Genomic DNA, 13,773 nt, shown 5'->3' with positions numbered 1-13,773 from the left:
AATTAACACACAGTGTTGAAATGTCAGCCGACATAACACTTTGAGATGTGTGCCATGTCACCAATGTGAACAAAGTTCACACTATTGAGTTTAATTTATTGCAATTTATTTCATGCTTTCAGATTTGAGTCTCTTGCCACTGGTTCCTGAATTAGTCTGTTGGTCTACCACTAGACCTTGTCCCTTTCTGTGCTCGAATCTTTGATTTAATATTTCTCTTGACCCCTCTGATTGATCATTGTTCTGGGTCTCTCTGTCTAATTGGGATCAATGTCTGCTGAGCATTATCAACCAGTCGTTTAAGCATCTGCCACTGCTCATCCACTTATTAATCCCACATCATCACATCTGGAATGTCCTGTTCCTGGGTGAGTTCTGTCACACTATACTGTAGGAAACTGTCTCTGAACACTCCACAAATTCCTCGTCCCATGCCAGTTTGATTAGTTTTATCAATGGACAAGGACACCCTCCTCATTTCACTTTTGCAGATTCATGTGGAACATTGAATATGCTGGAATAATGAGTTCCCAGTCCCACTCTGCCTGCAACTATGTCCCTGCAAAATACATTTGTCACAATACAATACAATACCTGCATACAATCACACCATCACTCTATCTTTTCTCATTGTTACCAGCAGGTTGGAGGTACAGAAGCCTGGAGACACAGACTAAGTGATTTAGGAAGAGTTTCTTCCCCTCCGCTATCTTATTTATCAATGGACATCGAGCTCGTGAACACTACCTTCCTTTTTTGATATATATTATTTATGTTTTTTGCACAAATTTTAATCCATTCAATATATGTATACTTTAAAATGTTTATTTTTTTCTATATTATATATTGCATTAAAATGCTGCTACTAAGTTAATAATTCTCCTGACACATGCCGGTGATAATATACCTGACTCTGATCTGTACTTCTTGTGCTGTCTTTACGACAATTATTTAGTTTACAATATTTTCGCTTAGTAATTCATTTTATAGTATTTTCTAGTCAGAATTAGAAGTGTTTAAAGTATATTCTTTGCATGTAAAATATATCGGCATGCGATGACGTCACATCCAGTTTCGCCGCGTCTTGTGGGAAAGTACCGGTTTGAAATTAACGCGAGGGTGGGGGCTCACCACGAGGCACACCTGAGCAGTAGTTGTTTTGCAGGCATTACAAATCACAGTGAGAGCAACGCTGTAAGTTAATAGATAATCGATATATTGAACTAAGATGTTAATGCCGATCCTGTTAGAAGTAACGACGGTCGATAATGTTTATGCTTTCGTTAGTTAAAGAGTTGCGGATAGTTTGCATGGAAGTGTATTTAATGTAGTCAATGGAGCAGGTAAACTCTGCCTGTATACTGCACCTTAGTGTAATGTAGTTATAGTCACCTTTACAAGTATTTACAATTGAAATGTGATATTAAGGAAGGAACAAATACTGTATCAATCTTGTATTGTTTTATCAACAGTTTTCACCATATGTTAATGTGAAGAGTGAACAGTAAATGGTTATTCTTACTGCGATCTGGTCTCATTGATTGGTTTATCTCGACGTTGAATTCGGCGTTATTAGTACACGCGAAGGAGAACGTTACACTTCTCATAATCTTGTATATCTCTATCAAATGTCCCACCACTCTCCTGTGTTCCAGGTGTTACATACTCGTGACACATGACAGTGGGACCCTTGTCACGTAACTGGGGTTGAAGCTGTACTGGACCTGAGGTATGGTCTTGTGATGGTGGAGTGACGTCATTTTCCCGCCAGTAGAGATCATGTGACAGGTCTTTTTTACAGGTTATAAAAGGTAGACCCCACCCTGTGAGGAGGGGCAGTTCGTGGCTGGATTTGCCAAGTTGACTTCATGCCACTGTATGTTTTAAGTGATGACGCAGTTTATTTGAAGGATGAAGTTTTTATCTAATGCCTAAGGTTTAAAAGGTTATTGCCAGCAGGTTCTTTATGATTCTGCTAGTCGTTCGAGACAGAGGAGAGTGAAGATCAAAGTTCGGGAGTTAAAGGTCGAGGAGAATCGCTTTCTACGGTGAAACGGGTTTCGACCTTTTGTTTGATCCTTACTTGGAAGGATTTCGTTGATTATCTTCGTGTTAATCCCTGGGTTTTACCAGAAAGGATTGAAGGTAGTGAGGAAGGTAAGGTCAGTGCCTTTAAGCCGTACCGTTTCGTAAATTCTTCGTGGGAAGTTCGACGTCGGGGATCGAAGGGAAGCGACGTGAAAGAGAATTTAAATCGTCTTAAAGTCTCTCCTTTTAAATGGACTGTGAGCATAGCGAACTTTTGGCAATACCACTTTAAAGAACTGTTTTTGCAACATCGCTCTAAGAACTGTTTGAGCTGCCTCACCGCAGTTGATTTCTGGTTACGTTAGTGTTTGTTTACTTTGGGGGGGGGTTGTTTTCTGTGTTTAATAAACGTGTTGTTTGTTATAAGAAATCCTTGCCGTACTCATATATTTATTGTTGCCTGAATACGTAACATTAAATATGGGGGCTGCGTCCGGATTGGATCGTTTGAGTTTAAATGCTTGCTAACTTTTGAATCGGTGTTTTGGAAACGGGGAAAACTCGGTTCTTTTGTTTGATTGGCTTGTGAGTGGTATTCGGGAGCAATGAATATTGATAAGTTTCTGGCTTCGCCAGATGTGGAGTTGTTGGCGAAGGTGAAAAAAAGCTGAGGTGTTTGAGATAGCTGGTAGATTGCAACTTAAAGGTATTTTGCAGACTACTTCTAAGGCTGTGATACAGCGAAAAATCGCGTCACACTATGTGGATTCGGGTGTTTTTGATGATTCGGTTTTAGAGTCGTTTCCTATAAGTAATCTAGAGATGCAGTTGCAAATCGAACAAATGAGATTGGAACAGAGTAAAGCTGATTTGGAGAGGTGTAAATTGGAGGCGGATCAGAAGAAGAGGGATTTTGACTATGCAATGGAGGAATTAAGGTCTGGGAAACAGTCTTCTGGTTCAAGAAAACTGTTTGTTGCTAGTCAAGAAATTAAATTGGTCCCTTCATTTAGTGAAACAGAAGTGGAAAGATATTTTCAGCATTTTGAAACTATTGCTCGGATGTCAGAGTGGCTGAAATATAAATGGTCAGTGTTGTTACAGAGTGTAATTAAAGGTAAAGCACAACAAGCTTACACATCTTTAACTGCTGCATAAACACTTGATTATGATATTGTGAAGAGGCATATCTTAAACGCATACGAATTAGTCCCAGAAGCTTATAGGGAAAGATTCAGAAGTTTGAAAAAGTCTGTGGAAATAAACTTATGTGGAATTTGCTTATGATAAAGCTATGTGTTTTGAGAGATGGGTTTCTTCTAAAAATGTTAATGAGGACTACGATACAATGAGAGAGCTGATTTTAATGGAGGAATTTAAAAGAAGCATTCCTATTGAAGTAAGTACTTACTTAAATGAGAGGGATACTGATAAATTGCAGGACTGTGCTAGATTAGCTGATGAGTATGTTTTAATCCATAAGAATAAATTTCCTCAGGGCAGAAATTTTAAGAGGAAAAATAACATGGAGACTCAAGGTAAATAAAAAATTAAATCAGAGGTTAATGAGAAAGGTAAGGAAGAAGGGAAGCCTGTGAAGGAAAGACAGGTTGGTCTTATTTGTAACTATTGTAAGAAGCCTGGCCATGTAATAGCTAACTGTTTCAGATTGAAAAAGAAAGAGAAGGAAGCAGTTCCGGATGCTTGTGTGCAACATACTGAAGCACCTGTAAAGTTACAGGGTTTGATAAACAGAAATGAGGCTTTGTTAGAGTCTGACCAAGTTAGCAAGGGATATGATCATTTTATAACTGAAGGGTTTGTATCCTTGAAAGAAGGATCTACTCTGGTGCCAATAAGAATCCTTAGGGATACTGGTGCTTCTCAGTCATTGATGTTAGACAGTGTGTTGAAGTTTAATGAAGAGTCTGATACTGGTGAGGTAAATTACATAAGAGGTGTTGGGAGTAATTTTTTGCCTGTACATTTACATAAAGTAAATTTAAAGTCAGGGTTAGTTACAGGATTTGTTAAAGTAGGATTACAGCAAAGCTTACCTGTGAAGGGTATTTTTTTATTGTTAGGTAATGACATGGCAGGTGGACAAGTTTTTCCTGAAGTGCATTTGACATTGGAGTCAGAGGAACCAGAGTTGAATTCTAACACAGATTCTTCCTGTGTTGTGACTAGAGATATGGCTAAAAAGATTGATGCACAGAATGAGGTTGTTACTCAGGACTATTCAACTCAGGATTCGAGTTTTGAGGATGTGTCAGAGACTTTCTTATCTTCGTTGTTTGCACAAGATTCTGGGAGTAAGTCTGACTATAAAGATTTATCTCTGTCTCGGAAGGAGATGATAGCAGAGCAGAATAGAGACTCTGAGATTATAAAATTAAGAGAGCAGGCATTACTAGATAGTGAAATTAAGAAGGTGCCAGTAGGATATTACTTGGAAAAAGGAGTGTTGATGAGGAAGTGGAGATCGCCTACAATTCCTGCAAGTGAGGATTGGAATGTTGTTTACCAGGTAGTTGTCCCGAAAGTTTATCGAAATCAGATTTTGACTTTAGCTCATAGTGTGCCTTTAGGTGGACATCAAGGGGTAAGGAAAACTGCGGACAAGATTTTAAAACATTTTTACTGGCCTGGTCTAAGAAAAGATGTGGCGATGTTTTGTAAAACGTGCCATACTTGTCAAATTGTGGGTAAACCAAATCAGGTTACACCAGTAGCTCCATTACAACCTATCCCAGCGTTTGGTGAACCATTTTCTAAAGTTATTGTAGATTGTGTTGGTCCATTACCAAAGACAAAAACTGGTTATCAGTATTTATTGACTATCATGTGTACTTCGCCTAGGTTTCCAGAGGCAGTACCACTTAGGAATATAAAAGCTAAAACTGTGACAAAGGCCCTTATAATTTTTTTTACTTATTTTGGATTACCTAAGGAGATACAAACTGTTGAAGGCAGTAATTTTATGTCTGGATTGTTTCAACAGATAGTTTATAAATTGGGAGCTAAGCAAATCACTTCGTCTGCATACCATCCAGAATCGCAGGGTGCCTTGGAGAGGTTTCATTCTACCCTCAAGAATATGATTAGGACATTTTGTGTGGAAAATGAAAGTGACTGGAATGAGGGTATAAACTTACTTTTATTTGCAGTAAGGGAATCAGTACAGGATTCTTTAGGTTTTAGTACATTTGAACTGGTGTTTGGGCATAGAGTTAGAGGACCTTTAGCTTTATTGAAAGAACAGTGGATTATTAAGGAAGTACACACTAATTTGTTGGACTATGTTTTGAAATTTAAGGACAGGTTACATAAAGCTTGTAGTTTAGCTAAGGAAAATTTAAAGTTGGCTCAGGAGAAAACGAAGACTTGGTATGATAAAGAAGCTAGGATGAGGATTTTTAAGCCTGGAGATAAGGTGTAGGTTCTTTTCCCAGTGCAGACAAATCCTTTAAAAGCTAGATTTCATGGTCGTTATGAAATTGTGTCTAAAATCAATGATGTGGATTACGTGATAAAAACTCCAGATCGTAGAAGGTCAACACAACTTTGCCATATAAATATGATAAAACCATATTTTGAGAAACAATCTGATACTGTGACTGTTGTGGTTAGTGAGAATGAATTTGATTTAACTAGGAACATGATAGATGATTCATCTGACTTTCATTCTAAATCCAACATTGTTTCTGTTAGGTTACCAAATTCAACCATTCTGGAAAATATTGATGAGAAATTAGCACATTTACAGCTAGGGCAAAAACAACAGATGCAGGAGTTAATTTTTAAGTATAAGGATTTGTTTTCAGATGTTCCGAGAAGGACTACTATAGCTTCACATGATGTAGATGTTGGAGATGCCAAACATATTAAACAACATCCATATAGGATGAACATGGAAAAATGTGAACTTGCTGAGAAAGAAATTGAATATATGTTAGAGAATAATATCATTAGACATTCTAACTCGAATTGGAGTTTGCCATGTGTTATGGTGCCAAAACCAGATGGTAGTATTAGGTTTTGTACGGATTATAGGAAGGTGAATGCTGTAATGAAAACTGATGCCTATGCAATTCATAGAGTAGATGATTGTGCAGATAAAGTTGGAAAAGCAAATTTCCTTACAAAGTTTGATTTATTGAAAGGGTATTGGTGTGTTCCATTAACGGACAGATGTAGAGAGATTTCTGCATTTGTAACTCCATCTGGGTTATATGAGTATAATGTTCTTCCATTTGGGATGAAGAATGCCCCAGGTACTTTCCAGAGGATGATTAACTTTGTGATTCAGGGATTGAAAGATACTGATGCTTATATTGATGCCTTAGTGACAGGAAATGATACTTGGGAAGCACACATTATTGCGATGGAGAAATTGTTTGACAGGCTTTCAAAAGCTAACTTAACTATTAATTTAGCTAAGAGTAAATTTGGACATACCACTGTGACTTACCTTGGTTGTGTTGTGGGTCAAGGTAAGGTAGCACCTGTTCAGGCAAAAGTTCAGGCAATTTTAGAGATTCCCACTCCAACGGGGAAACAAACTCTCAGAAGATTTTTGGGAATGGTAGGATATTATAGAAAATTTTGTAAAAATTTTGCTTATGTTGCCCTTCCATTAACTAACCTTCTGCAGAAGAATGAGAAGTTTGTGTGGACAGTGCCTTGTCAAGAAGCATTTGAAAAATTGAAAACAATGATATGTCAACAACCTGTGCTTAAGGCACCTGACTTTGAAAAACCTTTTTCATTGGCTGTGGATGCTACTGATGAGGCTGCAGGAGCAGTATTAATGCAAAGGAATGAGGGTGATGAGGTTGATCATCCAGTAGCTTACTTTTCTAAGAAATTTAATACGCATCAAATAAACTATTCGACAATAGAGAAAGAATTGTTATCTCTTGTTTTAGCTTTGGAATATTTTGAGGTATATGTTGGTACAACTCAAAAACCACTTATTGTTTACACTGATCATCAACAGTTAGTTTTTCTGAGTGAGATGAAAAACAAAAACAGAGGATTATTAAATTGGAGTTTGATGCTACAAGAGTACAATATTGTGATCACTCATATTAAAGGTAAAGATAATGTGGTTGCTGATTGTCTATCTTGATGTTGAATGTACACTGTAATTTTTTTATGGAGTGTTTTTTTTTCAATTGTAACACTCCTACTGTCTTGTGAGTTATAAGCTGTTATATGATGGTATTGTATATTGTGTATGTTCTAAAATTTATACCTTTGTTTTTTTTGTAAGCAATTGTTAAAAATTTTTGTTCTTGTCAGACCAAAAATGTTTTTTTGGAGTGAGGTGTTACGTACTCGTGATACATGACAGTGGTACCCTTGTCATGTGACTGGGGTTGAAGCTGTACTGGACATGAGGTATGGTCTTGTGATGGTGGAGTGACGTCATTTTCCTGCCAGTAGAGATCATATGACAGGTTTTTTTTACAGGTTATAAAAGGTAGACCCCCACCCTGTGAGGAGGGGCAGTTCGTGGCTGGATTTGCCAAGTTGACTTCATGCCACTGCCTGTTTTAAGTGATGATGCAGTTTATTTGAAGGATGATGTTTTTGTCTAATGCCTAAGGTTTAAAAGGTCATTGCCAGCAGGTTCTTTATGATTCTGCTAGTAGTTCGAGACAGTGGAGAGTGAAAATCAAAGTTCGGGAGTTAAAGGTCGAGGAGAATCGCTTTCTACGGTGAAACGGGGGCGACCTTTGTTTGATCCTTATTCGGAAGGATTTCACTGACTATCTTCGTGTTAATCCCTGGGTTTTACCAGTAAGGATTGAAGGTAGTGGAGAAGGAAAGGTCAGTGCCTATAAGCCGTTCCGTTTCATAAATTCTTCGTGGGAAGTTCTACGTCGGGGATCGAAGCCAAGTGACGTGAAAGAGAATTTACATCGTCTTAAAGTCTCTCCTATTAAATGGACTGTGAGCATATCGAACTTTTGGCAATACCACTTTAAAGAGCTGTTTTTGAAAAATATCGCTTTAAGAACTGTTTGAGCTGCCGCACCGCAGTTGATTTCCGGTTACGTTAGTGTTTGTTTACTTTTGGGGGGTTTGTTTTCTGTGTTTAATAAACGTGTTGTTTGTTACAAGAAACCCTTGCCGAACTCATATATTTATTGTTGCCTGAATATGTAACACAGGGAATAAAATCCTAACACATTTAACCTTTCACTGTTCCTTAGGGCTCACATTTCAGCAACGTCCTTTGATATTTTCTGAGTACTTTTCCGATTTCATTGATATCTTCCCTGTGAGTAGGTGACCAGAACTCCAAATCAGGCCTCACCAATGTACGGTCCTGGTCGCCGCACCACAGTGACAGACAGACACACCAACATCCAAATTCCCACTCAGCCCCTCCCACCTGCTCTGTCATTTATTGAGCTCACAGCTGGTCCCACTTCAACATCAGACTCCGTTTCTGTCTGCCCTCAGGAACATTTCACCCCCTTCCTTATAAAGTATCCCAATCTCTCTCCTTTAAAAAGATTCAAAACGCTCTGATCCAAACAACCTTGTCTGAGGACGATGAGATTCAGAAAAGAATCTTCTCACCTTTAGCACAAATCATCTAACAATGGCCCCGTGGATGCTTGTCCCACAGATGAACATTTCCTCTCCACACATGCCCGGTCAAGACCATTTAATTGGTTATAGGTTTATTGCTGACATACGTCCCAAGGTGGAGGAAAAGTGTCAGTTGACGTAACACCCAGACAGATCATTCCACACACAAGTACGTGGAGGCAGAGGAAAAGGAAATTACCAACCGAGTGCAGAAAATGTATGAGAATACAAGACCCTTCTCAATCATTTAATCTCCAGATACAAGTCCAGGCTGTCCAACCCCTTCTCATCAGACAATCGGCCCATTGCAGTATTGGTCCAGTAAACATTCTCTGAACTGATTCTGATACGCTGAGATGTTCCCTTCAATAATCTGCCCAATTCTGTATAAATATTCTCATTCCTGTCCTGTCTAAGTGAAAAATAAACTACGCACATTTGTACTGTATCCTTTATCAATAAAATATCCTGTTCTCTCCAGTACTTGTAGCTGCAGACAGGAGAAGGAACATCCCTTTCAGCCCATGATATCTCCACCAACAATGATGTCAGGAGAAACTGCACACACAGGGGTGCCACGATAGCTCTGTGGTTAGCCCAACGCTATTACAGCTCGTGGCGTCAAAGTTTAGACCAATCCCCACATCTTCTTCACAGAGTCTCTGTATGTTCCCCTATGGATTGTGTCAGGTTTCTTCCCACAGTTCACAGATGTACAGGGTAGGTCAATTGGTGATTGTAAATCACCCTGTGATTAGGTTCGGGTTAAATCAGGTTTGTCAGGTGTAGCTGGGCAGTACGGCTCAAAGGGCCAATTCCATGTTGTATCTCGTAAGAATTTTTTTAAAAACTCCATCTGTTATCCAATTTTCCTTGTACTAATCCAAGCAACATATTGGGGATGTCGTCTGCATCCTTTCCGTAGACATAGTGCACACATGACTCTAAGTGTGGTCCAACCAAGGGTTTGTAACAAGTCATCCCATGGTTGTATTCAATGCCCTCCCTGACTGATGAAGGCAAGTGTAGCGTACATCTACACAAGCATTCCCCCACACCCCACCCCCCGGAAGTTTTATCATGCTCTCTTGTCTACAACACTGAATCACAGTGGATTTAATTTGTTTTCTTACATGTGGACCAACAGCATAACACTTACAAAATGTTGGAGGAAACCAGCAGGTCAGACAGCATCTATGGAAAAAAGAACAGTCGACGTTTCCTGGCCCACAGAGTTCCTCCAGCATTTTGCTTGTGTTGCTTGAATTTCCAGCATCTGCAGATTTTCTCATTGTATGAACAATTTTCCATGACAAAGTGAAAACAGATCTCTTCAAAGTGATCTAGATGTATTACAAATATAAAACACAGAGAACTGATTGCATAAGTATTCAGGCTCCTTTATATGACACGCTAAATCATTACTGGTGCAGCTAATAAGCTTGGAAGACATAATTAACTAAATGGAGATCACCTTGTACATTCAGGTTGTTTCAATAGACTGGAGTAAGTCAGGAGATGGATACAAGAAATTGTCCAAGTCACTGAATATCCCTTGGAGTACAGTTAAGACAATAATCAAGACATGGAAAGAATATTGGCAGAGCTGTCCTCATAAACTGAGTGACCATGCAAGAAGGGAACTAGTAAGGGAGGCCACCAAGAGACCTATGACAACACTGGAGGAGGTACAAGCTTCAGTGGCTGAAGAAATTAATGAGCTGACTAGTTTCTAAATGGAGAGAAAATCCAAAACTCTGAGATACAAAGGGACTTGGGGGTCCTTGTGCAAGGCACCATAAACGTTAGCTTGCAGGTAGGTTCGGTGGTGAGGAAGGCAAATGCTGTATCAAAGTGGGTGATGAATCAGCATACTGGAGGGAAATCGAAAACTTGGTTGAGTGGTGTAATGACAAGAACCTCTCACTCAATGTCAGTAAGACCAAGGGACTGATTGTAGACTTCAGGAGAGGAAACCGGAGGTGCATGAACCAGCAATCAAAGGACAATCGCAGGTGGAGAGGGTCAGTAACTTTAAATTCCTGACACCCGCAAATTATATACAACATATCGGGGTGGGGGGGGAGAGAGAGGGAGAGGGGAGAGAGGGAGAGGGAGAGGGAGAGGGAGGGAGAGGGAGAGAGAGAGGGAGAGAGAGAGAGAGAGAGAGAGAGAGAGAGCGAGAGGAGAGAGAGAGAGAGAGAGAGAGAGAGAGAGAGAGAGAGAGGGAGAGAGAGAGAGAGAGAGAGAGAGAGAGAGAGAGAGAGAGAGAGAGAGAGAGAGAGAGAGAGAGAGAGAGAGAGAGAGAGAGAGAGAGAGAGAGAGAGAGAGAGAGAGAGAGAGATCCAAAAGAAAATATTAAAGGTACTTCACCCCAGACGACACTAAAGTGTACCCCTGCCTAATAGGAGTCAAAAATAATGACAGTGTTATTCGCTGCACTGTTTGCAACAGTGACGTTTCTATTGCCCATGGTGGGTTCAAGTGTAAAAGAGATGTTGAGGTGAGTTTAGGTGTCATTCGCTCACGAGCATAGCCAATGTTATTTAAACTAACTGGCTCGCTGCTAAGGAGCTATTCTGTTGCAGACATCCCACCTCTCCCGGAGCCTCCCGCATATTGACGGTGCTACCTCCCTGAAATAAGTTCCTGAGGGGGAAAGGGGGGTATCTGCAATTCCCGTGGGTGGGGGAGGGGGGCACTGTTCACGGAAATCCCCCACTGTTTACAGTGACGAGCTGACGTCACAGAGGTGCCAGTTTCACCGACGTCGTTTCCATGGGAACGGTCCGGGATGGTGGGCACGGGGTTGTGGTAAAGAGGAGTTGGTCTCTGCTTTGGGTTTCGGCTCCACTGTGGGAATCGGCCTCTCCTCTTCCTGCCCACGGAACAGTGAGTGTCTGTCAGCGCCTCACCGCACCGGCTCTCTGCCTCAGGTACAATATTCAAACCATATTTGCACAGTTACATGGATAGGAAAGGTTGAGAGGGTCACGGGCCTAATGCAGGCGGATGGGACGAGTTCAGGTCGACAACTTGGTCGGTGTGGATGAGTTTTACCGAAGGGACGGTTTCAGTATAAATCACTGACTCTATTTTGGGAGGTTAATTCCGGATGTCAGCTAAACTCTGTGTGAAATATTTACTACTCAGATCCTTTTTAAATCTGTCTGTGAACAGTTTTGTACAATTCTAATGAGAGGCAGTTCTTTGGCTGATAAGGCAAGTAGAACACACAACCCTGTCTCTCTGTGATGCCACATACAGGGAACTGTGTAACAATATTAGAGACACATGCACAGGTACTTCAGTGAGCAAGGCCCAAAGGGATATGAAACTAATGCAGGAAAGTGGGATTAGTATAGCTGCTCGTGATGGGGAGCATAAATGCGATGGGCCAGAGGGTCTGTTTCTATCCTGGACAACCCTGGCAACAGCAGTCCTCCACTGCAGTGGGGTTTGTTACCTTCATTCTCAGCTGTGAGCTTGTTCCACTGAACGCATTATGCTCTGAGAAGATATCTGCACCATCCCACTTTGACCAAGCTGTTAGCCATCTGTCCCAATATTACCTGGAGTACGTTAACAAATTCCCATACAAAAGTACTGTCACTGGTGCACAGGGAATGGGAGCATTGTGGTAGCTTTTTGAGGATGTTGGTTTACTATTTGACCATTAATACCTTTGTCCAACAGAAATCCATTTTCCTGGGTTTCAGGTAAGTCCATGCTGAAGTTCTGTGTTCCAGGTTCCCACTGCAGTTTCACAGTCAGTGGTTTCTGCGTTTCTATACTGACCATCAAAAATCTGTCTACACTAAGTCAGCACTTGGTCTGTCTCCTACCCTGCCCTGGTGATTCAAATGCTCAATCAGATGGTCCTTAAATACCAGCCTGCACCACCCCCTCAGGCAGTGTGTTCCCGATTGTAACCACCTTCAGAGGATAGAGGACCTCAGGTCCTCTGTAAACCACACATTTCTCTTGTTAAATTTATGTTGCAGACACCTCATACTTGTGTGAATTAAATTCCATCTGCCATTTTTCTAGCTGGTCCACATCCCAGATCAAGATTTGCCACAATTCCTCACTGTCCACTACATCCCTAAACTTGGTGTCATCTGCAACCTTGCTGATCCAGTTTACCACATTCTCATCCAGATCGTTAATACAGGTGGAAAACAACAATGCATCCAGCACCAGGAAGTTCAACCGTTTGTGGTGAAAATGGCACAGCAGCGCCTCTTTCACCTCAAAGCAGGTACGTGAAGACCACGTGAGATCCTCAGGTAGGTTGATGCAGAGGAACTGAAAGCTGTTTACCCTCTCAACCCCAGATCCATTGATGTCAATAGGGGTTAGCCCGTCTCCATTAATCCGCACAGATTGTGGTCTCCCAGTTAGGAAGTCAAGGATCCAATTGCAGAGGGACCAGGTTCCTTAGATTATTGATCAGGTCTGTGGGAATGATGGTGTTAAACACTGAGCTCTGGTCAGTGAACAACATCCTGACATAGGCAGGACAGATTCACTGCCCTTTACTAAGAAAATAATTCCTTATCTTTGTTCTACCGGGATGTCCCAGTATTCTGAGGCTGTGCCCTGTGGTCCTGGACACACTATCAGAAACACCCTCCCCACTCCATTCTTGGCCTTTCAATATTTGATCGGTTTCAATGAGATTGACTCATTCTTCTAAAGTCCAGAGAGTACAGGGCCAGAGCTATCAAACAATCCTTGTGCATTAACCCTTTTATTGCTAGGATCATTTTTGTGATTGGACCAATGCTTATATCCTTGCTTTTGTATTGTAGTCCTCTTGAAATGAATGCTGACATTTGGTTTCCTTACCACTGACTCCACTGGCAAGTTTATCTTTAGGAAATCCTGCACGTCTGAGATGGACCTGACCCCAGTACCCAGGAGGCGACACACCATCGTGTCATCTCTGTTGCTGCCACAGAATCTCCTGCACATCCCCTGTACCATGAGTCTGCTGTCATCACTGCTCTGCTTGAACTTTCCTCCCGTGGAGCATCAGTCTGGGGTCTCAGTACCACCAACCTGGCGGGCTGCTGTCTCTGGTTCGTTATCCCAGGGGTATCCAAAGGAGTGTACTTGTTGCTGAGGGTCACG

The 13,773-nt window shown here is 41.1% G+C and overlaps 2 protein-coding genes across 2 annotated transcripts in view; one reads left to right on the top strand and one right to left on the bottom strand.

The window, feature by feature from the left end:
• Positions 1–13,773, bottom strand: part of LOC132383742 (histone H4-like) — a 174,182-nt gene that overhangs the window by 50,828 nt on the left and 109,581 nt on the right. The window lies entirely within an intron of this gene.
• LOC132383743 (uncharacterized) overlaps positions 1–13,773 on the top strand; it is a 134,630-nt gene that overhangs the window by 47,456 nt on the left and 73,401 nt on the right. The gene's annotated exons all lie outside the window — the stretch shown is intronic.

This window comes from Hypanus sabinus, chromosome 31, assembly GCF_030144855.1.
Source record: "Hypanus sabinus isolate sHypSab1 chromosome 31, sHypSab1.hap1, whole genome shotgun sequence".
NCBI lineage: Eukaryota > Metazoa > Chordata > Chondrichthyes > Myliobatiformes > Dasyatidae > Hypanus > Hypanus sabinus.
This window is presented reverse-complemented; position numbering and strand designations above follow the sequence as displayed.